This window comes from Heliangelus exortis, chromosome 25 (assembly GCF_036169615.1).
Source record: "Heliangelus exortis chromosome 25, bHelExo1.hap1, whole genome shotgun sequence".
NCBI classification, from domain to species: domain Eukaryota; kingdom Metazoa; phylum Chordata; class Aves; order Apodiformes; family Trochilidae; genus Heliangelus; species Heliangelus exortis.
In genome coordinates this window covers 1,296,158-1,322,468 of record NC_092446.1, presented here as the reverse complement: position 1 = coordinate 1,322,468, position 26,311 = coordinate 1,296,158, and the positions used below count along the sequence as shown (strand labels likewise).

The 26,311-nt window shown below is 44.1% G+C and overlaps 1 long non-coding RNA gene across 1 annotated transcript in view; it reads right to left on the bottom strand.

Annotated features, from left to right (window-relative positions):
• The window catches only part of LOC139807610 (uncharacterized), a 51,544-nt gene extending 41,854 nt beyond the window's left edge, over positions 1–9,690 (bottom strand). The window contains exon 1 of the long non-coding RNA XR_011730630.1: positions 9,590–9,690. This is a non-coding gene — a long non-coding RNA (uncharacterized lncRNA). The remainder of the gene's footprint in view (positions 1–9,589) is intronic.
• Between the last annotated feature and the right edge of the window lie 16,621 nt (positions 9,691–26,311).

The window sequence follows — 26,311 nt, the reverse complement described above, 5'->3', positions numbered from 1 at the left end:
AGCTGATGGCTGGGCTGACACAGGGGGACACGTCCTCCATAGGGTCTTTAGTGGGATGGGCTGAAGGAACAGAGATATTTCTAGAGAGAAGTAACTCATGTGCAGAAGTAACCAACACTACTCAGTCTGGAACTGTGAGCTGGCTGGAGCTCTGTGGCAAAAGAAAATGGAAGGGAAAGTACAATGGAAGCCATAAATCAAAGACTTCTCTGTAAACTGAGCCTCTATGTTCATTAATTCCAAATTAGCACATTAAAATAAAGCAGCAGTTGATTAATATCCCTAAGTAACAGAGTTGAGTGAGAGCTTGATGTTAATACACTTGCTGTTCCAGTGCATTATCCCGGGGACACTTTCCCTTTCCCAGGGATGCTCCTGGAATTCAGCTCACAGCAGCCCAGGGCAGAGCAGGGGAATCTGAGCTCCTCTTTCCACTGCTGCCAGAAGGAAAGCAAGAAGGAATATTTCATTGGGAGGGAAACATCAGCACTGCAAGGATGGCTGGGAGGTTTTCAGGACAACAGTTCCCTGTTTGGAGCACCCCAGTGGCTGCAGAAGTTGGACTGGGAATGGTGCCTGTCAGTGCTGCAGTGCTGGAGAAGGCACTTTTATCCTTCACATCTCCCCTGAGGATACCAACCAGCAATATTGTTTTGTTGGGAAAGAACTGAAGACATTCTGTAAGGCTTTCAGATACTTGCTCATAGTGTTTTAACTCACACTGATAATTTTTTTCCAGCCACTTACATTCACCCTACCCACACCCACTGATCAACTTCTAAAGGCAGAGTGCATCACAAAATCAGCTCCTTAAGAGCCACCATTAAATTTTACACAGTTATCCCTCTTCTGAGCTCAACAGCTTCTAGAGAGCACCTTGTACTGAATAAACAGAATGTTGCAGCAATGTATGTATTGGGAGGAAAGATGTAAAAACAATTCAGGATAACTGAGCAGCACACATGGTTATTAAAGATGCTGGAGCTGATCCCTACACAGGACTAGCAAGGGTTAATGCCATGAATGGCTGCTTTGCACTTCACCAGCTGCAAGGAGTGCCCCAGAAAAAATGGAAATTCGGACCAATATGTCATCATTAGTTTGGAATTTCTGCCTTTTACTCCTCACCCAGATTTCACAGTGCCAATATTCTTCCTGCTCGCCTGTTAGACAAATTAAAGTGACAAACCTCAATATGGAAATCAAGATCATTAACATATTAATCAAACTGTCGATATCAGAAAAATGAGCATGAGCCTGCCAAATAATCATCTTCCTGATGACTCCAGGCCATGCCTTTTGTCAGGGAGGCTGCAGGCTGCTCCCTGCCCCTTGCCACCTCCAGCTGGCAGGAATGCACAGACTGGCTCACTGGCAAAGGCTGTCTTGTTATCCTTTGTGTGATGATTACTTGGGTATTAATTGCTTTGTTTTCCTATGAAAGCTCTGCTCCTTAATTAAACTGAGTTGGCAATTAGTGCAACAGAGGAATCTCGAATTTCCGAGTCCAGACCCTTAATCATGTCCTGCAAAGTTTTTTCCAGTTTCCCAGGTGTCAAATGCTCCATGGATCTACTTGATTGCCACCACCACATAGATGCAGACTTCCTTTTTTTCTGGAAAGGGCTCCTCCACAAACTTGTGTGTGTCAATATAATCAGCATTTCCCAATTAACTTTGACATTTCTCTGAATGTTATAATTTCAATTTTTTGTCTGAGCTCTAGTTATCAAAACCAGATTTTCATAAGAAAATGTGATTGTCTGAACAAATCTGACAGTGATTCTAATCAAAGAAGGTGGGTAAGAATGTCTAATAAAAATAGAGTCAGGCCTTCTTGTTGCAAAAGGAATACTAAAAGATTTAAAGCAACTTTAAATTTTAAAGATTTAAATTTAAAAGATTTTGACTTTATAAAGGAAAGAATTACCACAGGCTGCTCCATCATTTGATATTTCCTTGTGTATTTGTGAGGTGGTTTTCTAAGGGGGGAAACAAGTTATTCCTGATCCAGGGAGCTTTCTTTTCACTTTTCTGACTGAGCCACCAACCTCTGAGAAGAGGGGATTGAGCTGCAGGGGGAGAGGCACAGGGAGTGAGGAGGGCACTGCATTAAGTGCATATTTTTTATCACTGACATTTCCTCCAGTGACACAAGGTCATGCAATTAACACACGGCAAAGCAGAGCCATGAAAAATGGATATTAATGAAGTGTAACTCTGAGTAATCTTGCCATAAGCAACCTCTGATAACAAACACATTCTCCTAATAACATCTTCAATTACCTTCATTAATGGCTGTCCCTGACAAGATGTGCAACCCAGCCCTTCAGGACCAGGGATCCAGCAGGTCTGGAACACACTTTAGGTCCTCTTGCTTATTCAGGAAAGCACTTACTGACTGATAGCTTAAATGGTGATAATAACCATTTACCATCATTTTTCAGTAGCTAATGCTCTCTCCGTGTCACCAGAAAATTGAGGTTTGAATAAGATTATCTGCATTACTCAGGAGATGTATGGGCCCCAGGGAGATGTCACCCTGCCTCTCAGACAGGTCCTGTCCTTAGGGACCCCAACCATGGCCTGGGGACATCACGAGAGCTCCCTGGAGTTCAGCTCAGCTCCAGGTGGTTCTGCCAAATATCCCATCCCTGTTCTTCTTTTTTAGAGCAATCTCTGAGCTTCTGAAAAATGCCAAACGTGAGCTCTAGGAAATGAAATCCTTTGTTCAGCGTTTACCTGACAACTTCCTCAAATTTGCTTTGAAGTATCTGAGTCTTGTTTTGGAAAGGAAAATTTCCAAGGAGAGGAGAGGTTATCAGCCAGCAAGCCCTGGTGAGGCTCACAACAAAGGAGGGATAATCAGTGCTCCTGTAAAACATCTCTAAGTTGTGGCCATGATCTCCAGTTGTAGAATGAGAGGGGGACAGGAACTTCTGACATTTCTTTGGGGCATTTACTGGGGGTGAAAGAGACTGAAGTACCAACAACCTCCTCTCTTCTCAAGAGCAGCTCCAGGCTGTTTATAGCTCACCCAGGATATGAATGACAGAACAAACTCATTATTTTGTGTATTTGCTTACAGCTGATTTAGTTCCAGATTCTTGCTGACCTGAGTTTACAGATCAGGACATGTTGAGTGCAGGGAGCAAACGTGAGCCCAGCTTCCCAGGCACTGCTTTTCTGGCTATTTTCAAAGGTGTTTTTCTTTCTCATTGCTGCACGTGCCAACATCCATAACTTTAATGTTCACAAATTCAATTAAAAGTTGTGTAAAACTCAGTCCAAGTATGAAGGGAGGGAACCTATGCAAGCACTTCTCAGAGAACTTGCTTGAAATCCTGTGTAATGGCCAGGAAAATCTGAAAGAGGTTTTCATGGCATCACTGAAGCCTTGCCTGGATATTTTTATAGTAATTTAAATTTAATAAAGTCATCACCCATAAATCTGCTCTCCTCTCTTTTGAATTAGAAAACATTTTAGTCCCAACCCCTGCAGCCCTCTTGTGATCACAGAGAAATGGTAATGAGGTTACGGCTCAGTCTCGTCCTCCTGGGTGCAAACAGAGGGAGCCTTTTCAACCCAGGAACCTCATTTATCTTCTCCAAGTTACTCTGTGGTTATCAGGACTGTTCCTACCTGCCAGAGCAGTGACAGCTGAGGAGGAAGATGGGCAGGAGAAAGGAACAGTGCTTGCAGGGCAAGGGAAGAGTTTCCTCAGAGTTTACCCACATGCTGAGCCTGTAGTAACATTAATTAAAGACACTGAGTTGAGTAAAGGTGGAAAATAAGTCAGGGCACCAATGAACCAGAAGAATTTGTCAGTGGTTGGGTTGAACCCTATATCTAGGCCAGATCAGAGGGAGATGGGGGGAGTGAACAAAAGTAATCATAGATTTAGGGACCCAGCTGTGGTAGGGGAACTAAACACTTTCTAATAGTAGAATAAAATACAAATGGACAGATTCTTGGTCATGTCCTACAGCTCGTTCTGTTGGACCAGATTAATGTGTACAACAGTAATTTATAATAACTTTCTTAGAGCACCTGCTGATGGCTGCCCAGAGCCCCCTCCATCCCACACCTCCTGGGGCCAGCCAGGAGCTCTCAATAAAGTTTTTTGCCAGCTTCAGCCAAGAGAACAGTGAAGGAAGGATGGCTGGCTGCACATCCAGGGCTTGGGGTGGGTTTTAGGGAACCAATCTTAGCCTCTTCCTGTCGTTTGCTATCCTTCCTTTGCCTTAACTATCTTACAGAAGTTTTGGACATGTGGAAATGTTTTCCCCCTGAAATCTTACATCTACAGCCTGTCATGCCCACAAACCTCAATTACAGTAATGTGCAGCTGTCCAGCTCACTGCTGAAATGACAGCCTTGGAGCTGGAACCTTGTTAGCAGAGCCACACCACAAATCTCCCTCCAGTCAGGCTCCAGAGGAAGGGTTCATCTTTACCAGAGAGACATTACAGGATGAAAAACAGCAGAAGAAAAAAAAAAAAAAAAAAAACAGTAGTTTTCTGGGTAGAGGAAAAAAAAAAAAAGGACAAGATCAGTAACTCCATGGGCTGCTCTGCTCTTACCTAAAATGAAGTTTTAAACTTCAGCTCACTGACATCAGGGATGGCAGCAAGTGAGGGGCAGCCCCAGGCACCCAGAGCTCCCAGGAGAAGGTGGCACAATGCCTGGGGGACATCTTCTGTGAGCAGTGACAATATCTGCTATGGCCAGGACAAAGAAGAGTTCTGCAGAAGCCACCAGGGACCCTGTCACCCCTCCAGCACCCACAGCTGTCCCAGCCTGCCAGGGTGCCCCCCAGCATCTCCCCAAAGGGTCAGGTGTTGGGGTGAGGTGTGAGGGTGTCAGTTCCCTAAGCCAGGCTGCTTTCCAGGCTTTGCTGAGGCATTTCTGCAGAATAAGAACAAAAGGATTAGGAAAAGGTGTGAATAATGCACTTCTGCCCCTGTCTGTCCCTGCTTGCTGTAACAGATTGGTAAAATAACTTCATCCACCAGTTTATTAACAGCTTGCCCTCTCTTGTATCTCACCTCCATAATGAGATAGAGCAGATATGATGGATTACATCTTGCCTCCTGCTTCCATCCCAAATGAATTATCATTTTGCTCTCCCCACAGCCTCGTGGTTTGGCTGCCTACAGTCCATTAAGGTTGGGAAGCAGGAGGGGGAGGCTGGAGCTCGGTGATGTAAAAGGTAAAGGTCCCACTGAAAAAGCAGTTTTCATTTTCAGACTGGGAAATGGGAAATTAATAGAGAACGAGGAGATTCTCTCTTCTGTTTCATCTGGCAGTGCTCCAAAACCAAAGAGAAAAGCCCATTGCAGGGGGTACCCGGGGATGCACCCTCAGCACCAAAATCCTGGTGCTCAGGAGTCGAGGGCTCAGAGCCCAGCACATTCAATCATTCCCAGCCAGGAGAGCTTTTTTTCACCCTGACCAAAATACCTTATTCTGCAGCTCTGCCCCAGCAAAAGCCCTCAGAGCCCCAAGTATTCCCAGAGCCATCATTCTTGCCCTGCTCTGACAAGAAACACTTGACACCAGCTCTCTTCAGGAGGGCGTAGGAGTTGTGCTCACACATCAGAACAGATCATCTAAAACATAACATACACTTTTGTGCCTCTTAAGCAAAGCCCTGAATAACAGATACTGGAGTTTTTTCAAGCATATTGAAGGCTTCAAGTGTTTTAACTGTGTTAGAAAAATCAAGATGCTGCAGGATTACTGATGTGTCCCCATGCCACTAAATACCTGGATTCCTTTGCACAGAAATCAGCTACTGCCTGACCCCAATCAGTCCAGATCCAAGGAAATAACACTCAGTTCTTGCCCTGGCCAGTGCTTTAAGAGAAATTAAACACTTGCTGACCCTGCTGGAAGCCAGGTAATTCTGTGTCCCCATCTAATACAGCAAAGCCCAACCAGAGCATAACCAGGCACTTCCCAACCAAAGGAAGAGTTGTACAGTGCAGCCCCAAGCATTTCATCTTTGCTGCATCTTTCAGCAGTGACTTTGTGTAATATGTTGGGTAAGGAGATGACAATTGCCTTTTCACTTTGAGGTCAACTCAGCACCATGAAAATCCATGAAAAAAAAAAAAAATTAATAAGCTTTGTGCAGCTTCAGCACTGACTTCTGTTTTTTTCTCTTTGCCAAGAATCTGTTACTGGTTCTACTACCACGAGCTGATTCTCCCCTACAACCAGGGAAAAGCACAAGGAAACTCATCTTCTCATCTCATCTTGTAGCAGCAAAAATCCTTCAGCCACCAGCACTGCAGCACTGACAGCTCACTGATATTCTCTCCTCACACAAACTTTCCATTTGGGTGTTTTTTTTAAAGCAGATTTCAGTGTACTGTGAACCAAAGCTCTGGCCATGGGCAAAGCATTGCAAGGGAAGCCCTGAGGGGTGTTCTGGGTGGCAACTGTCCCAAAGTGGGCAAATTAAATCATGAAACCATTTTGGCTTTTGATAAACTTGATAAGTTGCTCACTCCAAGCTGGGTTAGAACCCAGCACCCATCCTGGGGCTGCTCCTCACTGGTGCTGAGCTCCCTGCTGCAAGATATCAAATTATTTAGAATGTTATGAACCCAGCTTTGTAGTTGGGGCTTTGGCTTATGAGGATTAAAGCTTAAACAATCAGATCCTGTGCTCTGTCACTAATAATCCTGTAATAATACCCCCCTAAGACTTGGAAGAGGAAAGAAGAGAAAGGGGAGAAAACAACAACAAAAAAAAAAAATAGAAGAAAAATAGATTTTTTGCAATAAGTTCCTGGAAAACATGGGTGGGCTGGAAAAGTCTGCTTCAAACTCGCCCCCAGGAACACAGCATGAGATGAAACATGAGCAGAGGAACTCTGAGAAGACAAGGAACCAACTTTGACAGATGGATGGAAATGTGTCTTTCTGTGCAGGAGAACAGTTGATTCTAAGGCATGAAATCAAATTAGTGCATCTGCAGCTGCCTATGTGTCACCCAGCCTCATATTTTACACACTAAAGACGTTTTTTAACTTCATGTTAACCACACTTCGGGTTTTTGGTTTTTTTTTAATATTACACTCCAGGATTTGCAAAATGGTATTGGCAGGTATTGGAATGCAAGCTGAAGCAATGGTGCAATCTGTCTCATTTTCCATTGTAACATGGCAGGAATCTTTTTTGGACTCCTTTACTATCAGGTAGGAGTAGACTTGGAAAAATCAAATCCCAGCCTCAACTTCATCAAGAAATGCAAAACTCTTCAAAGCCTGTAAGCAAATAGTTGTGTACCCCTGGCTGAAGCTGCTCAGCTCTCACCTCCCCAGCTTTTCCCCTCCCTGCCACACAGCCCCCAGAATTCTCACCCAGCAGCTCATCCCCCATCCCCAAACCCTCTCACAGTTTCCTACTTGAAGACCAATTAAAAATATAATTAGGTGCCCATAGACAACGTAAGAACATTGCACTGTGGCCAGATTTAAGTGATAAATAACTACAAATCAATACTTTAAAATAAGTCTTGTTGGCAGTCTTGGAAACTTTTATACTCAGTGCTTTTACCTTACAAGTCACTTGGTATTTCAAACCCTGGGAACAAAGCAGACAGCACAGAGACTGAAAATTTGTTGTCTGCTTTTCAACATAAGCATTATTGTGCTCCAGCTTTCCCTGAGCAATGATTACATTCCAGAATCTCTGCCCACAGCCCTCAGAATTGATCAAAATAAAAAGCTGAACTTGTACGGTTTTTATAACCAATTCCTGAGGGTTTGATCAAATTCAGTACAGGGTAAAATTAAACACCAATTGATTTATGTAAAAGAAACTTGTAGTTGCAAGGTTGGTGAGTTGTATAGACTGCAACTGGGAATGGATATTGCCTGAACACAGATCAGATTAACTGCCACAGAAAAAGGAAGACAAGAGGTACGACTTTTGTCCTGTTTTCTTTTCAGACTAATCTGTGAGACCAAAAAAATAAAGCAAATACAAGAAAACAATCACCCTTCAATGTAACACAACGAGGCAGCAAAACAAAACGAGGTCCCAATCAATTGATTCCCATCTCTGATGTTTCATTTGTCATCCCCTGCATAGCAGGAAGCCAAGACTTAATATGTTACCAAGAGAAAAATTTTATCAAATCAAAGGACTTGAGTCCTGCCCTGGAATGGCTTCTTCAGGAGAGTTCATCTCTGCTGAGAGAGTCAGGAGAAGAAGAAAACTTCTGCTGCCTGCCAAGGAGGAGTCATCTGCCACTTTGGCATTTTTTTGTCATTTCCTCTGGTACACACATGGGACAATAAACTTTCCCAAGAGGTTTTTTTCAACTTAGGAATGTAAGTGTGAAGGAAGGAGCAGCCCCAGGGTGAAGCTGCCCAGCCTGGAAAGGCTTCACAGCCCAGATCACTGCAGCATCACAGGAGCTGCTGCAGCCTCACTGCTGGTGTTGCTTGAGCACTATTAAAAAAAAAAAAACAAGGAGGAAATTCCTGCATTAAGATGTGCTCCAAAAGCAGCTCTTTTTATGCAGATCTTCCTTCTCTGACTCAGCACCACCAGGGATGGATAACACTGCTCACAAAGCTCCTCTGGCTTTATCAAGCCTATTGCAGTACTGGATTATTTCCCCCATCACACTTTCCTTCTCCTTGCAAACCCAGTGATGTCTCTGTCATTTTACCATCTAAAATCCTGTTCCTACATGCGTGTTACACTTGTGGTGCCTGCTGGGGTTCACACTGAAAGCAAAGTGCCAAACAATGCAAGGAGACAGAGGGGAAATCAAAGCGTTTGAGACATCTTAAGCTTGGCAAAAGCTCTGTATAATTTTGCTTAGGCTGCAGGTTGGCTTGAGAAAACACTATCAAAGCACCATCTTTTCCACTTGCTTGAGCTTTACTTTTAAAGTTTATTTTTACTGCTCATTGTAGATTCCAGACTGGCAGCTCTGAAAACTACAAATTTTCCATTTATGCAAAAATAAGAAGCAGGAGGACAGGCAGCTGAGAGATCTTTTCCTACCAATGAACTCACAGAGGAGTCCTGGAAGCATCACCCAGGACTCTGAACCCATAGTCCAGTCCTGCTCTTGATTTATTTCAAACTCTCTCCTCAAGGAAGTGCTTGTGACAGACACAGCCAGAACTATAAACTGACACTCCAGTAATGAACAATTGATGAAAATTTCACAACCAATCTGCTCCCAGCCCATGAGCCTGCATACAAATGAAAACAGAATATAATAAACACCTAAGCCTCTTGGAGGACCAAGTCCTCCAAAAAGCCACTGCTCTGGCTGTGAAAGCTCATTTAACCTACATCCACAAGGCACAGGTATTTGTTGCATTCCAATGCCAAGGTAAAATTCCCTTTTGGGTTGATTTTACAGCCTTCTGACTCCACTCCCTAGCAGCAGAGAGACCTTTATTTTACACCTGGAAACGCTGAAGATAAGGCTGGAAAACCCAATTCTCTGTGATCCTCTGTCTGCAGCAGGACCAACAAAGTCACAGATTGATAAACTAAAGCAGAAAATTGCTATTTCTACAGCGACCTTTGAAAATAAAAACACTTTTACCTGTAATTCTGTTGGTATAAGTGATTTCTGCTTGTTCATCCCTGGCAGTAGATGAGATGGTCTCACAGTGCATTGCTTCCCGCTATCTGGATGCAAATTACAGGAGCTCTACTTCCTGAAATCAGCATTAAAAAGTTGAAAATGCATTAGGTTTGGGAGTCAGCTTGGCTGTCAGTATAATATTTCTATTACAGCAGCTATCCAATTGGAAAAAAACAGCTCATTCTCGCATATGGTTAAAAATAAGCAGATAAGTTTGCTGCTATGATTTCAGAAACTTTTGTCACTTGCAATATTTAGATGCCACACAGTTTGTTATACACTGGCAATTAAAACTCTTCCTGTTCCTGCATTACAGTCAGTCTGGGGACCCGTGGCATGCGGGGGCTGTGAGTGCTGCCCAGCCAAGGGCCAGAGGTGCAGCCTCTGCCTCTCAGAACCTCTCTCCTTGCCTCTGATTTTTTTTGGCCCACAGTCACGCCCTGGGCTTTGCCAGAAATTTTCCTTCCCCATTTACCTGCCCCCTTTTACATGCCTGTAAAACATTTTCAGTGAAGGTCTCTGTGCTGGGGAAGCTGCCTGATGAAATGCCATCCATCCCCCTCCCTGCTCCTCCCGGGTGCCAGGACTCAGGCGGTGCCACGTGGGATGGAAAATGGACCCAGAAGGAGCTGGACCTCTGTGATCTGCTGCCTCGTGCTGTGCTGTCAGAGACTGCCTCCCAAAACCTGCAAACATCCTGTAATCCTGAGGCAGCCCTGTCTGCAGGTGCAGGAATTCCCCCTCCTGAGCATCTCACAGAATCTTGGGGGAACCAGTGAGAAACCCAGGGAGGCTGAAACCAGCCCAGCAATGAGGGGGCATCCAGTGCCCGAGGAACTGGGTCTCAGGGCAGTACAAATATCTGCATTTTGTTTCTCTTCCTAAGAGGACCTTAGCACAAACACGTCCAAGCTATGGAAAACCCCATGGCCAGCTCTGGGGCTCATCCCTCAGCCACAAACTGGCTCCAGCAGCCTGGATCAAGGAGCAGGACTAAGCACGAAGTGAATTTCCTTCCGAAGTCCCAGCGGTGCAGGCAGGGAAGGGACAGACCCTGGGGCAGAGGGAGGGGCGATGGCCCCGAGGTAGCCAAGGGATGGTCCGGGGTGGCCACAGCATCCTGGGAACACCCCCAGCTCAAATCCTGCCCCTGCTCCATTACCACGGGGATTCTGCTCGTCTTTGACTCTCACACAGTTCTGGTCTGTGCACCAGTGCAAGCACAACTCGTTTCTGATTTCAGACCCTAGGATGCGTCATGTAATTGGCTTTTATTTAAGTTTTCATGTCTGGGAAGTGTTTCAGGACACCACAAATCTGCCAGTAAGCATCTTCACTGATTTTAACAATTATCGCAACGAGATTACTGCAATAATTTTAACTTCCCAGAGCAAACCGGACCTCTGAGCACCCAGACGAGCAGCTTGGTTCACCCCTGGAATGGGGAGAGACTCCCACAGAAAACAGGAGCCAAACCCACCCTAGGAACACGCAGGAACCCATCACAGGCAGTTTTATTTGGGTTTTCTGTCGGTGGCTGCTTACAGACGAGCAGAAACCGAGATCTGAACCGAAATTTCTCTCTGCGGAGCGGCTGCGGGAGCAGCGGGCGCTGCGCTGTCCCAGAGCCCCCTCTAGCGCGGCTGCTGCCGGGACCGCGGGTCCCGGTTCGGTTCTGCCCGAACCGCTTCTGGGCAGCCCTACCGGTGCCTGTGGTTCTGGTGAGGAGAGGGGCAAAAGGTAAGAGAAGGTGAGAGGCGGTGGGGCTGAGGGATCGGGGGGCATTTTTTAGGGTAAATCTCATTTGGGAAGGCTGCAGAGAGAATTGTAAAGACCCCATCCAATCGTGGGAAACGTGTTTATATCCTTAATTTTCCAGTGCACTTCATCCATCAGAGGAGACGTTTAGCTCTGCAGTGCACAGGCAGGTTAATCACACGTGTTTCAAAACGTAGATAAAATCCTGCAATGAATAACATTTGTAGATAGACTGATCTGAATGTCATCAAATGGAAGTAATGACTTTAGGACCCAGAAGTAGTTCTGTTATCAGACCACACTTTCATATTTTTATAAAACTGGGAGGAGTTTGGGGTTTTTTTGAGCCTGACTCAGTAAATTACATTCAGCTCATAGAAGCTGCTTGAGCCCCAGCACATCTGCCACAGAATCCAGCCCAGCTTTAAGGATTTCCTAAGGAAACCATTGGGTGTGTTCCAAATATGCCAAGTATCCATCAATTCTGCCAATTAGGAATGAAATAAAATGCAATTATTAGAAAAATAACCAGGGAAATTTCATCTTCCAGGGGCAGAACACTGAGCTGCCCAAGAGGACTCTCAGGCAGACCTCTTCCTCCACGATGTCTTTCCCACAGTCACCCATTGGGGCTGAACTCTTCTCATTTAGGACCCTTTTTGGTGGCCCAAGATTGCAAGAAGCATTACAGCTGGCATTCCTGCAAGTAGTGAAAGATGCCTTAAGAGGGCTGTCTAACCAAAAAACTCATCTGTGCATTTCTAGTAGAGCTAATAAAAGTTGTCCCTCCCTGAAACCTTTCCTCACTCAGGACTTTCTCAGAGGCTCTTCAGCTGAGCTGAGCTGGTCCCAGGAGTGTTCTTCATCACTGTCCTCATCACAGCACACACAAAAACCTCACCATGAACTCAGACAAAGTGTCCTTTTGATTTGTGAGGCTCACAAAAGGATCAAGGCTTCAAGCTGCAGAGAAGGGGAGGATCAGGTTATGATTTCTCCTCTTATTCTGCTGCTGGAAGAAAATATTTTATATTCCTCTGAGTCTCACATCCAATCATTTATTATTTTTATCATAATGCCAGTGAATAACTATTAATTTCTTAAGCAGACACCTGAGACCCATACAGGTCAATGGGACAGATGTATCCACAGCTCTGTTATCTTGTCCTCTCTGCCTTTAATCCCTATTTTTATGGTGCTTTATTTACTTGCTACCTGTTCTCCACCTACTAAAATGTAACCTCTCAGCAGCAGAAGCTTTAACAGCTCCCACCAGGACTGTGACCCTGAGACACGACTGCACTAAACTCACCCCATCCCCTGGGCTGGAGCAGATATTTCTGCATCTGACATGGGGTTTGGGTCCTGTGCCTCCCACCAAACCCATCCCCCATCACACTGACCCTGCTGGGCACAAACCAGAGCTCAGGAGCAGAGACACAGCCAGGTCCCAGCTGTTAGGGAGCTCACAGCAGTTATCAGCAGCTCCATGAGCCAGCAAGGACCGTGGTGATGTCCCTTCTCCTTCTGAACAAAGTGCCTGCTGATGCTGGGGTTTGTCTGACCCCTGGCCACAGGGAGCTGAAGGGACTGTTCCCTTCTGTTCCCTTCTGCTCCCATTTGTCCCAGACACTTTCTCTTCACATCTCATGAGGAAAGTCACAGAATTCAGTCTGTGTCCATAGATAGAAGTCAAAAAAGGAGACAGAAATGGGTGATGTAACACCAAGTAGAGGACACTGCAAAGATGGTTAAATAAAAAGTCTTTTTTTGTTTCTTTCTTTCTTCTTTTTTTTTTTTTTTTTTTTTTTTAGCAGTTTTGTATAGTGTAAATGTGAAAAAACCACCCACAGCAATATGGGCTACAGAACATTTGTCAATAAGAAAGAGAATAAAAGCAGGCACTAAAACAACAGAAATAATGACTCTACTTTCCAGATTTTGATTCTAAAATGTCTGGTGCCTCAGGCAGTTATCTCAAAACCTCCTTTTCAGCACAGAACCTCACTGTTTCGCCTCAAATAGTTGTAGTTAACAAATATTCTCTGTGTGTGAGTATGAGAGCCACTGACAAACAGCCCTGAGCTGTATGGAGAGATGGAACTGCCAAGAGGGAATAGAAGCAAACAGAAATATTAGAGCAATATATCTTAGGCTTGGAAAAAAGTATTTTCTCTTTCTTTGTCTTTCCCTCATGTCTGGGGGAGTCACAACCTTGAACTGCACCTAAACCACTGAATTGGGCAGGGAATCAGCTCCTCCACAAGAACTCTGTCCCATCACCCTCACCCAGCCTGCTCCCCCTCCTCACCTGCAGCATGCAATGCACTCAGATTTTTCCCAGTGCCCTCAGACTGCTGTGCCAGCTGCCACATTTCCTGAGAAAATGTCACCAAGGGAGCTGGGGGGATGTTAGGACACTTTGGACAAAAGGCCTGGGGTTACTGCAGGCTTTCATTCCTGGTTGCTGATGGACTTGTCACTTTGCCCAAGCCAAGCAGTCCAGCTCCAAACTCCATCTGTCTGCTTTCACTGTGATGGTTACAAAACCAGATCATCAATATTTAAAGAATAACTATTTCACAGCATGCTTCCAGATGTTCTTGCTCTCATTATTGCCTTATTACTTAAAGTCAACACTATGTGATGTATTAAACATATAATCTACCCTGACACTCATCTACATGCTGTTGTCTGGTGGGAGTATCCTATGAGACAAGTACATGAGTTTTTGCACAATTACTGAAATGAAATTTGAGTTTAAGAGCTGTCAGAATGCAACAAGTAAACGTTGTCAGGCAGAGCTGAGTCCCAGTGCCCAGCTCAGTGCTCTCAGCAATGTGTCTCCCAGCCAGGGGAAAAAAAACCCAAAAACAAAGGGCAAAGGAGGCTTGTCTATTGCCCCCTGCACTATTTGGCTGAGCAGGTTTCTATCCCTGTACCCCTCACCCTGGCATTAAATAGTACATTAAACACATTCATCCCCCTCACCTGAGCCTCATGAGTGTCCATGCAAGCCTGGATTTGATTCCAAAATTGCTTTGTATTCCATTTGAGATCTTTTCTTCTGTTACCCAAGGCTGTAGGAGGACTGAGTTGTGTCACCTTCTAGTCTCTGACAATAATGTCATAATTTGATATGGAAACTATGCATACTATTATATTCTAATTTGATATCTCAGACATGCTTTGGCAGACAGCTGACTCCTATTGATGTATTTATCTGATTTCTCTCTGCCTTTTTATTCTGAAAATACTCAGAGGGAATATGTTGTATCACATTTTCATTACACACTGAAGCTGGATCACTTCCACTTTCTTTTTTTCTAGAGCTTTGGAAATCCATGAGCACATAAAAAAAGGAAAATGCCACGGCTGCAAATTGGGTAAAACTCAACCACATGCTGCAGAGAGAGAACTCCTGGAGCTCTAATCTTGGATGCTTGACCTTTGTCATCTACAGTCCTGTCCCAGCTTTCTGCTCATCCTTATCTCCAGATTCTCCATCACTTCCATCTCCATCTACTTCAGCCTCACCAAAGATCCTCACTCCTCCTCCCACCCAGCTCTGCTCCAGATTCCTTCTGCCCCTCAGGAGCTGGCAGGGAGATGCTTTGCCCTGATGAAAGCTTTTTGTGGGAATTCTGGAGTGCTTTAAAGGAGATCAGAACAATCTTCTACAGAACCCCAACCCTAAAAGTGAGGACTCATCTTGACTGGTGATGCTCCTGCTTCCCACAAACAGCTCTCACCAGGGCTGGCAAGAACTGGAATTAATTTCCCTGGAAACACTGCAGCTCCTTCATGTTAAGGATCAGGCTGTGGAAGAGTTGGGCAGCAAATTGGGAGGCTGCTGCTCAGGATGGATCAATATTTATCAGGAGGTGATAGGAAGTGATGAGGAGAGGCGAGGAGCAGCGAGCCTGCCCACCCAGCTGAAGTGACACAAACTGACAGGGAGGGGAAGCAGGCACTGACATAATGAAAGTTACAGCATAAAAGCAATACCCATGCAGCTGATGAAGCAGTTTGCCAGGGGAAAAAGAAGAACAACCATCAAGTTACCAAAAAGAGGAGGCCAGCTGGCTGGAAAGGGCAGCAGGAGTGAGGTGCTGAGCAGGGGGCAGGGGGAGCTCCCTCCTGCCTGGACACTCAGCACAGCTCTGCTCAGGTCTCTGCCACTTCTAATCACTCCTGCATGGGTAACTGCCTTAATTCAATTAAGATTTTATTTCTAATGAACTCTGGGTTTCAGATATGAAGCCAACAGTCCCGTGGAATAATTTGTGAGCCCATCCGAAGCAAAGAAATTCCCCAGACCTGGAGTGCTCAGAGAGGGCTGAGAAATTTTATCACCAATATATCAGTTTTAAAAGTTACTTGGAATTAAGAAAGTATTTAATCTGCTTTTGAAATATATTTATACAAAATGTAAATGACCTGGTAGTGCCCACACAGCTGTTTGGAAAATCACCCTGAAGCACAGGTTCCCTTCTGTCCCACCCAGTGCTGCTGCCTGACTTGCCTGCTCTCCCTATTACTAGGTAAGAATTTTCTCCTCAGAACACTGAATTTGTGTATATTTTATGAGCTCAATGCACATTAAAACCCACCACAAGAACTCAGGGAAGATAAAAAGAGTCATTTAAGATTGGAGAGAATGAAGGTTACAAACAGTTTCAATTAAAGCTACAAAAACCCCTGGACTCCCTGGATTATGTTTTCCACATTTCAGTTTTTGTCCATGATGTGCACACAAACAGCCCTCCAAAGAACCCTGCCCCCAGTAATTTTCCCTTTTCTTAATCCTGATGTACAAAGCCAGCTCTCCTGGGATATTAAGAGGATCTCATAAGTACAATCCAACTTCATATTGATTCTGTTTCCCAGATCCATAAAATTCATTGCCTTAGGAAAACACAGGAGTGAAGAGAAAGGCCCAATGCTTGGTGTAATTTAAATACCACTTCCAGCAAAAGGAAAAAACCCACAAATGGGAAAAAAAAAAAAGAAAAAAAAAGAAAGCAAAGGCTGATGCTTGTTTGCTAAGATTGTGCTGGGTGAAACATGCAATACAAACTGACAAGGGAAGGAGAGGATCATTGTTTGAATAACATCAATATCCACACAGACACATCCAAACCTGGCAAGGGACGTGGGAGACCCGAACTCTGAAGAGCAGAGATGTACCAGGAAATATTCTTCAGACAGGGAGGGGGAAGGGAGGAAGAGCAGGGGCTGGAGGCAGCCTGGGAGACACTGGGAATTACATTTGCTCCAAGTTACTGCTGAGCAGCAAATGTACAAACCTAATTAAGGGACTCCCAGCTCCTCCATCCCCCTTCTTCCCCTCCCTGCCCCCCCCACTTTTTTTTTTTCTCTCTGTTTCCATCTGGAGCACCACGGTTAATTGGGGTTTCAGGTATTTTCTGCTAATTGTTTAGGTGTAATTAATCCTGCTCAGAAGAGGGAGGTGAAGCTGCTCAGCCCTGGAGGATGTGACAAGGTGCCCCAGGGTACCTGACACCCCCCCAAAAACCAAAGCTGGGCAGGAGAAATAATCTGCAGCAATGAGTACTCCAAGCCTGGCTTTTTATTCTGTAAAATAAATAAAAAATTAAAAAAAAAAAAAAAAAAAAAGAAAAGAAAAAAGAAAAAAGAAAGAAAAAAAAAAAAAGAAAGAAAAAAAAAAGAAGGAAAGCAAAAAAAGCAAAAAAAGAAAAAAAAGAAAAAAGAAAAAAAAAAAGAAAAGAAAAAAGAAAAAAGAAAGAAAAAAAAAAAAGAAAGAAAAAAAAAAGAAGGAAAGCAAAAAAAGAAAAAAAAGAAGAAAAAGAAAAAAGAAAAAAAAAAAGAAAAGAAAAAAGAAAAAAGAAAGAAAAAAAAAAAAAGAAAGAAAAAAAAAAGAAGGAAAGCAAAAAAAGAAAAAAAAGAAAAAAAAGAAAAAAGAAAAAAAAAAAGAAAAGAAAAAAGAAAAAAGAAAGAAAAAAAAAAAAGAAAGAAAAAAAAAAGAAGGAAAGCAAAAAAAGAAAAAAAAGAAAAAAAAGAAAAAAGAAAAAAAAAAAAAAAAAGGTAATCCTTCACTAGATGATCTGGGAGGTTTTTCTTTCAGAAAAATTTTCCTTTTAGGAAGTTGGAGGATAAACTTCAGCAGATGGACCCTTCTGCAACCCACGTGGCTGCAAACCTCAACTGCAGCCAAAAGTTGTGGCCTGAACTTTTAATTCAAAATACTTAGGGCTGACATTTGCAGAGGTAACATGACAATTCATTGTGCTAAATCAATTACTGATTATCAATATAGCACTTAGTGATGTATAATTAGTATGTAAAAGATATATTTAGCTGTAGATTATACTAGTAATAAGGGTACATGAGAAATAGCTGTATAATTACATTTTATGAATACAGGAAACCTTTGAGAAATGCTCCGAGATTTAATTGACATTTAACAAGATAAGTACAGCAAGTTAATTAGAAATTATATGCTAAAAATACGAATTAACTTTTTTAAATAATATTTTAGCTTGCTGCAATATAACTATAGTAGCTCGTTATGTGCTACTGAAACACCTCAGTGAAAAAGTTCTTTCAAATATGGTCTTGCTAATTCATTTCTCACAAACTAAACCCCACATTATCAGCTTCTCATTCTGAATCCTTTTTGGTATAAAGAGGCTGAGTTGATCAGCTTAGTGAAAGACTTATTTTTATGGTCCTTTCATACTTCTAAAAAAATGAGATTTCTCTTACATTTCTATCAGCATCCAGAGAACAGATTTCAGCTCAGCTGTGCTGCCAGCTTTGAACCCAGAACAAAAATGCAAAGTAAGGCACTGACAAGCATTTCGAGTCCCTGCAAGGTGATACAGCAGGGATTCTGACAGTGTTAATACAGCTGGAAATCTGGAGAATAAAACAACCCTGAACTGGTCCTGATGTGGATGGGCATAATCAGAGAAAAAATCTCACAGCAGCTCCTCAGCACAGCTCCAGTAATTTTAGCTCTAGGAAGGGCAGTGCAAAGATGATGGAAATCTGGCTGAAAATTCAGTTTTATTCTGTTGCACAAGACTCTTCCCATCTACACGTAATTATGGATTATTTTGGTGGGGGTGGGTTTTTGCTTGTTTGTTTGGGGGGGTTGATTTGTTTTTTAATTTTTATTTGCTGGTTTGATTTGGTTTGGGGTTGTTTTGGTTTTTTTGGGGTTGGTTTTTGGGGTTTTTTTGGGGTTGGTTTTTGGGGTTTTTTTGGTGGTTTGGTTTTGGTTGGTTGGGTTGGGGGTTTTTTTGTTTGTTTTTGTTTATTTGTTTTTTTTTTTTACTACTCCCTACCCTACCATAATTTTCCTGAAAGTCACCTAAGAGCTCCTAGATCCTAACTCATCTCCACCTGAGATTTCCAGCCCCTCAGCTGGTGAGCTGCTCCCTGCCTGCGTGGCAAGGGAATGAAATTATTCAGAGGAGTAAAAGGAACCACCAGAACTGGGAGAAAAAGGTGCAATTCTCCTGCCTCCTGCTCGCTCTGTCCCAGCAGGCTCCAAGGTCTCTCCTGTAATTTCTTTTTGCATCACACACTCGTCAGCATTCTGGACCAGATCCTCCAGGTTTGCACACACAGAGCATCCAATGATTTAGTGCTCCTGCTCTTGAAAATGCTGCACCCTTCAGTATATCAGAGGGGGAAATGGAGAAAACAAGATGATAAAGCAGTGAAGGATGGGCAAGAGGACCTGACCTGCACCTGAGATGGCAGCACTCAGCACTCCTGGACATGGAGGGGTTGTTTTCAAGCTGAAAGCCCATGGCTATAAAGAGTGACACTGAGATGAGCCCAGCAAGAACCCTGCCACGGGACCCTGGGACCCCCCCTCAGCAGGACCAGGGCAGAGCAGGGGGAGCCAGGGGTGGGCAGGGGGTCTGAAGGACCTGGAGAGGATTTTCCCAGTGCTGCTGCCCCAGCCCCTGCTCTGGGGGTCATGTCAGGACAAGGGGGGGTTCTCTAAGACCCAGGAGGAAGCTCTGGATGTTGTTGTGCTAAGCTTCTCTGTAAAAAATACTTGAAAGAAGGAAAAGCACACGTTTACGTGGGTTCCTGGTTTTCCTTTCACTCGGTCAGTAGATCAGTCAAGATTGATTTTTCTGCATGAGAGAGAGAGGCCTAAGGTTAAGAGATAAAAGGGTAGATTCCTTTTAAAATGTAATTTAGATTTTTCTGGTATTAGCTCCAGTATCAGCACAAAATCACTGCAATTTTCCAGGAGCACCTGAGACCCAGAGCACAGCTGCACACAAGCAGAAAACTGAGGACCAGGGGGCCCCCAGTGCCTGCCCCACACAGGTGTCCTGCTGGGGCACCCCCAAAACACCTCCCAAACCTCAGCCAGCAGTGACTGAATTCCCCTGGGGAATTTGGCCCTGGTTAATGTGTTTATTTTTGCTGAGGTGAGATCAGGTTAAGAACAGAAAGCTTCAGAGAACATCTTTAAAAACCTGCCCAGCTCCTCTGGGTGTCCTTTGGGGACTTTCTCATCCAAAGTTTTTGCACTGGCTGCTGCTGGCAGAGAGCAGAAGATCAGAGTTCCTCACCTGGAGCAAACAGAGCTTAACTACCTGGAGTTTTCAGTTTGCTGCAAGCAGCATCCCTGCAGATCATGTCCTGGGTAGGAATGCCTGGGTTCCTCACCAAGAACAACTGAGCTGATACTTTTCGGCATTTTTCTTTGAATAAATTATTTGCAAATAAACATTTTCATTATTCGACTATCTCTGATGTTCCATTAGCATTCAGTGAATTATTTATTCAGCAGTTTTCCCCATCAATCACTGAATAAATTATTCGCAAAAAAATTATTCTACCAGCTTTTGCTTTAAAGATGCCCCTTTGAGAACAACAGCTTCCCAGAATAGCAGACAGGCAAAGGGAGCAGTTCAAAGGGCCTGATTCTCATCTTGCTCCTCTTGCTAGAAATCTGGAGAATTATCATGGAAATTCCTGGCCTTTTCCTGTATCTCCAGGTCCCTAAGTCAGCTGAAACCAGCCCAGACACAATCAGTGCCCTCAGCCAAGCCTCTGCCTCTCTCCAGGTTCATTTCCAGCTCCCAAAATCGAGCTGGAATCCAGTGATCTCTGATCAAACCAATAGCTCAGCTCCCCGAAGTGTCCAGAGAGAGGAGGGCATTGCAGCTCTACCCCAGAGCTCTCTTTTTCTCTCCCAGGCAGCTCCTTTACAGCACTTTTTCTGCATAAAGCATTCAAATCTCCTCGGTGCACCCAGCCCCCGTGTAAGTCTTGTTTGTGCCTGGGCCAAGGAGGATGAAAGCCTGTTAGAACTAAACGAAGGCTACATTTATGCCAATTTTAAGGAATAATTGAGGTGCAGCACAGGGGAATTTGCTGAACTCCTCTGTCCTTCTAACAAGAAAGAGCCTCTTTTGTCAGGCAGCACAAAAAGTCACCCTCATTAAAACAAGCCATCTTTATCAAAACCACACGGAGGATTTATCATCTCACCCATATGTTGGTGCCTTTCAGGGGGATGCAGAAAGAAAGTGGGGGGAGGCCAAGTAGGGAGCCCTGGTTTCAAGAGGGGTGATTATCAAAGCAGCAGCAGCAGCATCCTCAGGGTGGGAGCAGTCAGGGCACCACACACAGGGTTGTGCCAGAGTTTTAATAACACCAGCCATACCTTGGTTGCCTGGTAGTATCACTGCAACAAATAATTGCTAATTTGCACAAAATGAACAAAGGAGACACAGTGTAATTGTGTGAGGGGGGACACCTGAACAATAACACGAGGGTATATAATTGACTTAATATCAGACTCTCTCCCCCCAGTGAACCTTCCTTCACCCCCCGAGTAATTGTGTAATGACATTTATGTATAATAGACTTGTGACATTATAAATGACACTCATGTCAGGATTGTCAGGCTGTGACAGCCTCAGAGACAGCTCCAGTGAGAAATTAATCACTTCTGAGGCTTGAAAGTTGCTCATTTATCGCTGCCAAATAAGCTCTTGCAAAAACAGGATCTTGCGATGCGATGCAAGCTCCCAGCCACCTCCCTCTCTGAGCTGTGGGGTTTTTGCCTACAGAAAATCTTCCCGGGGACCATGTGGGGACAGTCCCTCATTCCCAGACCTCACTCTACATGGTCACTCTTTTGGGGCTCTCTTCTACTTGAAGAACTCACCCAAGGACGTTATCCCCAACTCCATTTCTCCTCCTCTCAATGTCACAGCACCTTTTGCCAGCTCTTCATGGTGTACACACCTCTTTAAATACACATATGTGCTACATATGCATATTTTAGCATCTGTTTCCCATTTCCAGGACTGCACATTATGAAAGTGTTAAATTATTTGTTGGGGAGAAAAGGACATTTTGAAATGCACTGTACATAATGAATATAAAAAAGAAAACCTTCTCCAGATCATTGTAGGGGCTATTATTAGACTATCAAACTGTCATTTTTCAAAGCATTTCAATTGTCACAATTTTTTCTAATGGCTTCTAAAGCATTATCTAATGCCTGGGCCAAAAAAAAAGAAGAGGATCAAAGCACATTGAAACGCATGAGTCAAACTGCATGACAAATAAATGTTTGCAGGCTAAACCCTTCCCATCCCATTTGCCTTCAAAAATACTTGTGAATTTCAAACTAAGATGGCTTCATTTTTAGATTGCTTTTAAAGATGTAACTGTCCTAAAGATTTGGGGTTTTTTCTTTTTTTTTTTATAATATAGCACATTAAGGGAAAGGCCACCAGGGACCACCAGGAGCTTCATCTGTGATCCTTCTCCTAATATGCGCATAGGATTAGGCTGATAATGTAACATTATTTTTTTTCAGCCCCAATGACAATGGAATTTACAAACTGATTCAGCTTAACCGAGTGTGACTGCAACAGGCTAATTCCACATTCCTAATTAAATTACATTATTTTCTAGGTGGAGGTTTATGAGCAGAGGTGAAGAGTAATGATACGAGCAAGCCCCAGAATCCCACGTTTGTGCCAGACCCAAGACTCTTGTCTAGATGGCAAAATGAGTTATTCTATTTACATCTTTTTAAAATGTCACAGCATTTTCCTGTGTTTAATCCAGAGCTTGTTTATGCATAGGGTCCCTCTCAGAGGAGGAAAAGGGAGCTGTTCAAAGGGAAAGCTTCAGACCTGACAGCAAAAAGGAAGTAACACGTATCTGGATTTTCTCAAAACCCTACTTTCTATGTAAAAAAAATGCTGCTTTAAGAACAACAGCATTGCTGCTGCTGGATGATTTAGGAAGTAATTGAACAGAGGCACAGAACTGACTGGAGGGATTGGAAATCCCAAAGCTGGTTTTGCTGCCTCTGCTGGGAAAGGAGCCCAAGTTCCCTGCCTGCCATCCACCTCCAGAAACCACTCTGCAAACTCAGCTCTTCTGGGGATGCTTTCCTTGGTGAATCCAGCTTTGCATGATGGATGTTCAGAGGTAAACTACAGATTGCAGGCTTAGAGATTTTTCTCAAGTCATAAACCAAAAGGGAAGAAATGGAGACAGAGGACAAGGGGCTTTACAGCCTGTGAAACCGAATTGCCTCCTTTTATTTCCAAGTTTTGGGTTTTTTCTACCTTTACTATTCTGACATTAGGTTTCACAGCACCTCCTTTCATTGCATTACAAGAGCTTTAAAACCTGCCTGGCTCCCTCTTCCTTTACCCTTTGGATCTGACAGGGTGAAGGGCTACTCAGCATCAGGTTTCAGGAGCCACATCCAAGAGAAAGCAGAACCAAACCCAGCCCAAACAGCCTTCTGCTGAACTCTGAACCCCTCTACAAGAGGAAGGAACTCAGAACCAAGCTTTGGAAATCCCTAGGGATAAAAGATAGCCTTAAGTGAGCTATATAATCATAGAGAACTAACTCACTGAAGGAGGCTGCCACCACATTCCAGCCCTGGTGCATTTTGTCTGTACTCTTGGAGCTGGCATCTGGTCCCAATAAATTGATCCTGGTGATGTACTAAGAATCAGAGGCTGATGCTTCATTACATCGACTCCAGATCAAGCTTAGGAAGACACAATTGAACCTTTACAAATCCTGCAATCTCATTTAGGAGATCAATTATTTTGTTTATTTATTTAAACATGTTAATGGGAGCCTGGTAGGGCAGCAGGAAAAAGCCCAGGCACCTAAGTCAGTGTGGAGTGAGGAGGTGAAGCTGCAACAGTTTTTAAGCTGGGGCAGCTGGGGGACAGTATTATTTAAATGGTATCTAAAACAGAAAATAAGAAGAGCCACAACAGCTTCTCCAGGTGCCAGAAACCTCCCATAAATGCAGCATCCCAGCAGAGTTAGAAGCAGCTGCTCAGGTACCTGTCACACAGGAACACAGCTAAGGATGAGGATGGGCACTTGGTGGGAAGCACAAAACCAGGCACCCAGTGCTCATGTAAAGCCACTGCACTTCCCCTTCAGACTTTTACAGTTCTGGCTGGGAAAAGTAATCAGCAGAAAAGAGATTTGGCTTTCAGGAGCCCAAATCACAAACCAGGACAGAAAGTAGAATTTCTGTGCCTCGGTGCCTGTTCCTGTGTCAAGCTGTTTGTTCTGTTACAGTTTGTAGCTGGAAAGTTCAGAAACATCCAAAAGATGGATCAGAAATGGAGTTAACTCATTTATGCGTTTTAAAACTCTTAGCTGCAATAATCATTATCATTATACAGCACTGTTCTCACCAACAGTAACAAGAATAATAATTATTACTGCTGTTAGTTACCATTATTATTACTATTATTACTTCCTGTAGTATTAAGGATCAATTCAGCCAGGAGACAAATGAGCATCAGGCTGGGAGGTAAAGGGGAAGAGTAAAGACAGAAAGTGAACACTAGAATAAACAATCCTATTCCTGTTTTTTGGCAGCAGATGATAAAAGATATCCAGCTGTCCTAGCTCCAAGGAGGGGCATTAATATATCACCTGATACAGTTGAAAAGCTTACAAAAATCTGGTTATATTTTTTAATCATCTTGCATTTTAGACCTTTAAAGTACAAATATGGATTTCAAACATATCAGGGGAACAAATTAACTTAGAAAAATGGCTGTACTTTCCAAGGTTGCACCTGCCATGAAATTGCTCCAAGTTTGCATTTTCCCTCAGTCTCCAGTGTGTCATTACAGCAGATTGATTGCCCTCCTCTCCCCAGCAACTCCCCCATTAGAGGGTTATTGTATGGAAATTAATGGGAGGCTAGAAACATTTCTTTTGCAGCTGCAGTAGTAGAAGTCAGGTTTGATTAAGCACTGGAAACCCAGCAGACTGGGGTGATCTTTTTGCTTTAGCTCTCTCTTTTATTATCACTGGTGTCAAGTTTTGTTACTTTAGCCATTCCCCTGGCACTCCCCCTGCATCCTTGTGTAATAATAGGGGTTATTTTTTATGTGAGCACCTATTTATTTTGAATATGTACAGACTGATCCTCACTGCTGCAAAGCCCCTTTACACCACCCTTACACCACAGTGTAGGAAACATCCACACTCATTCCAAGGCCTGGTTACACCTGAGGAGCAGAGTAACACAGCCCTGATGTAAAAAAGGAGCATCAGGACCCCGGGTGCCTCTCTGCTCCATCACCCCAGAGCTCTTCCATCTGATGTCACATTTAATGGGTACCTGCCCTGTCTCCCATTCAGCTTGCTCTGTCCTGCCTGCCCACTCTGATCCAGCTCCCTGTGCCAGATGGCAAACAGCAGACACACCAAGCAGCCCTGGTGAAAAGAGCCAGTGGTTTCTAAAAGCCAGAATGGAAAAGATATTAGAGATACTTGTAGAAGGCATGACCAGATCCAGCACCCAGAGGACAGCATTCCCTGTTTCCCTGCAAACAATGAACTCAGTGGGTACAGGAACACAGGGAGGGAAGTTTCCCTTCCATTAATCCCACCACAAGTCAGGCAATAATTAAAAAAACCCAGAATTCTCATACTATGTCAGTTAGAATTACAGGCTTGGCAGCTGACAGGGAAACTGGAGTCATTCTGACTGCACAGGGCAGGAGCAGGGACAGCTCTGGTGCTCCCCTGTCACCAGTCCCTTGCAGATCCCTGCATGTGGCCCTCAGCACAGCTGTGACATTTGATGTAGGACAAATCCCCACATGAAAGCTGGGTTTGCATCCTGCCTGCGAGGTGGCACAGTGGCTGCTGCACCCTCCTCTGGGCTGTGCTGCTGTTTAAAACCCAGAGAGACCTCAGGTTGGGAGGGTTCCTGTGCTGCACTGCTCAGTGCAACACAAAATCACCAGGTTTAGCAAAATGTCCTGATCAAGAGGCCTGGATGGCTCTGGGTGTTGGAAGTGGCTCTGTGTGTTTCCCTGCTCACTGACCAGCCTGCCTCCTGCTGCTCACAATCCACCCTTCACTTATAACAAGTTGCAGAGTAGGAAATTTGTCTTTGTTCTCCCTCCCCCCCCCAACACAAAGTACTCAATTTTATGCCAATAACCACTGATGAAAAAAGCCCAAGTGAGGCTTTTGAGAACAAAACACAAAGCTCTCCCCAGCAAGCCCAATCCCACCAAATGCTGAAGAGCTGCATCCCAGGAGGAGCCCCAGGGATGCTCAGGCAGAGCTCAAACTGTGAGCAAGCTGCAAGGTGTGGCAAGGACCATTGCCTGGAGAACTGATTAAGTGGCACCTTTGGGGGGAAGAAGAGAAGAAAAGCCTTTAAAGGATTATTTATAGGGCTCATAAAGGTGCTTTTTGAATATCCATCAATCAAACAGTCAGTTAAAAAGGCAGCTCAGCACACAAGAGAGTAGGAGGAGGAAAGCAAATTGGCTCCAGCATCCATCTGGGATGTTCAGGGCTCCATCCCTACCCTGCAGCTCTCTGCTGCCCATGGCAAGGGCTGCAGCTTGGTGAGCAGGG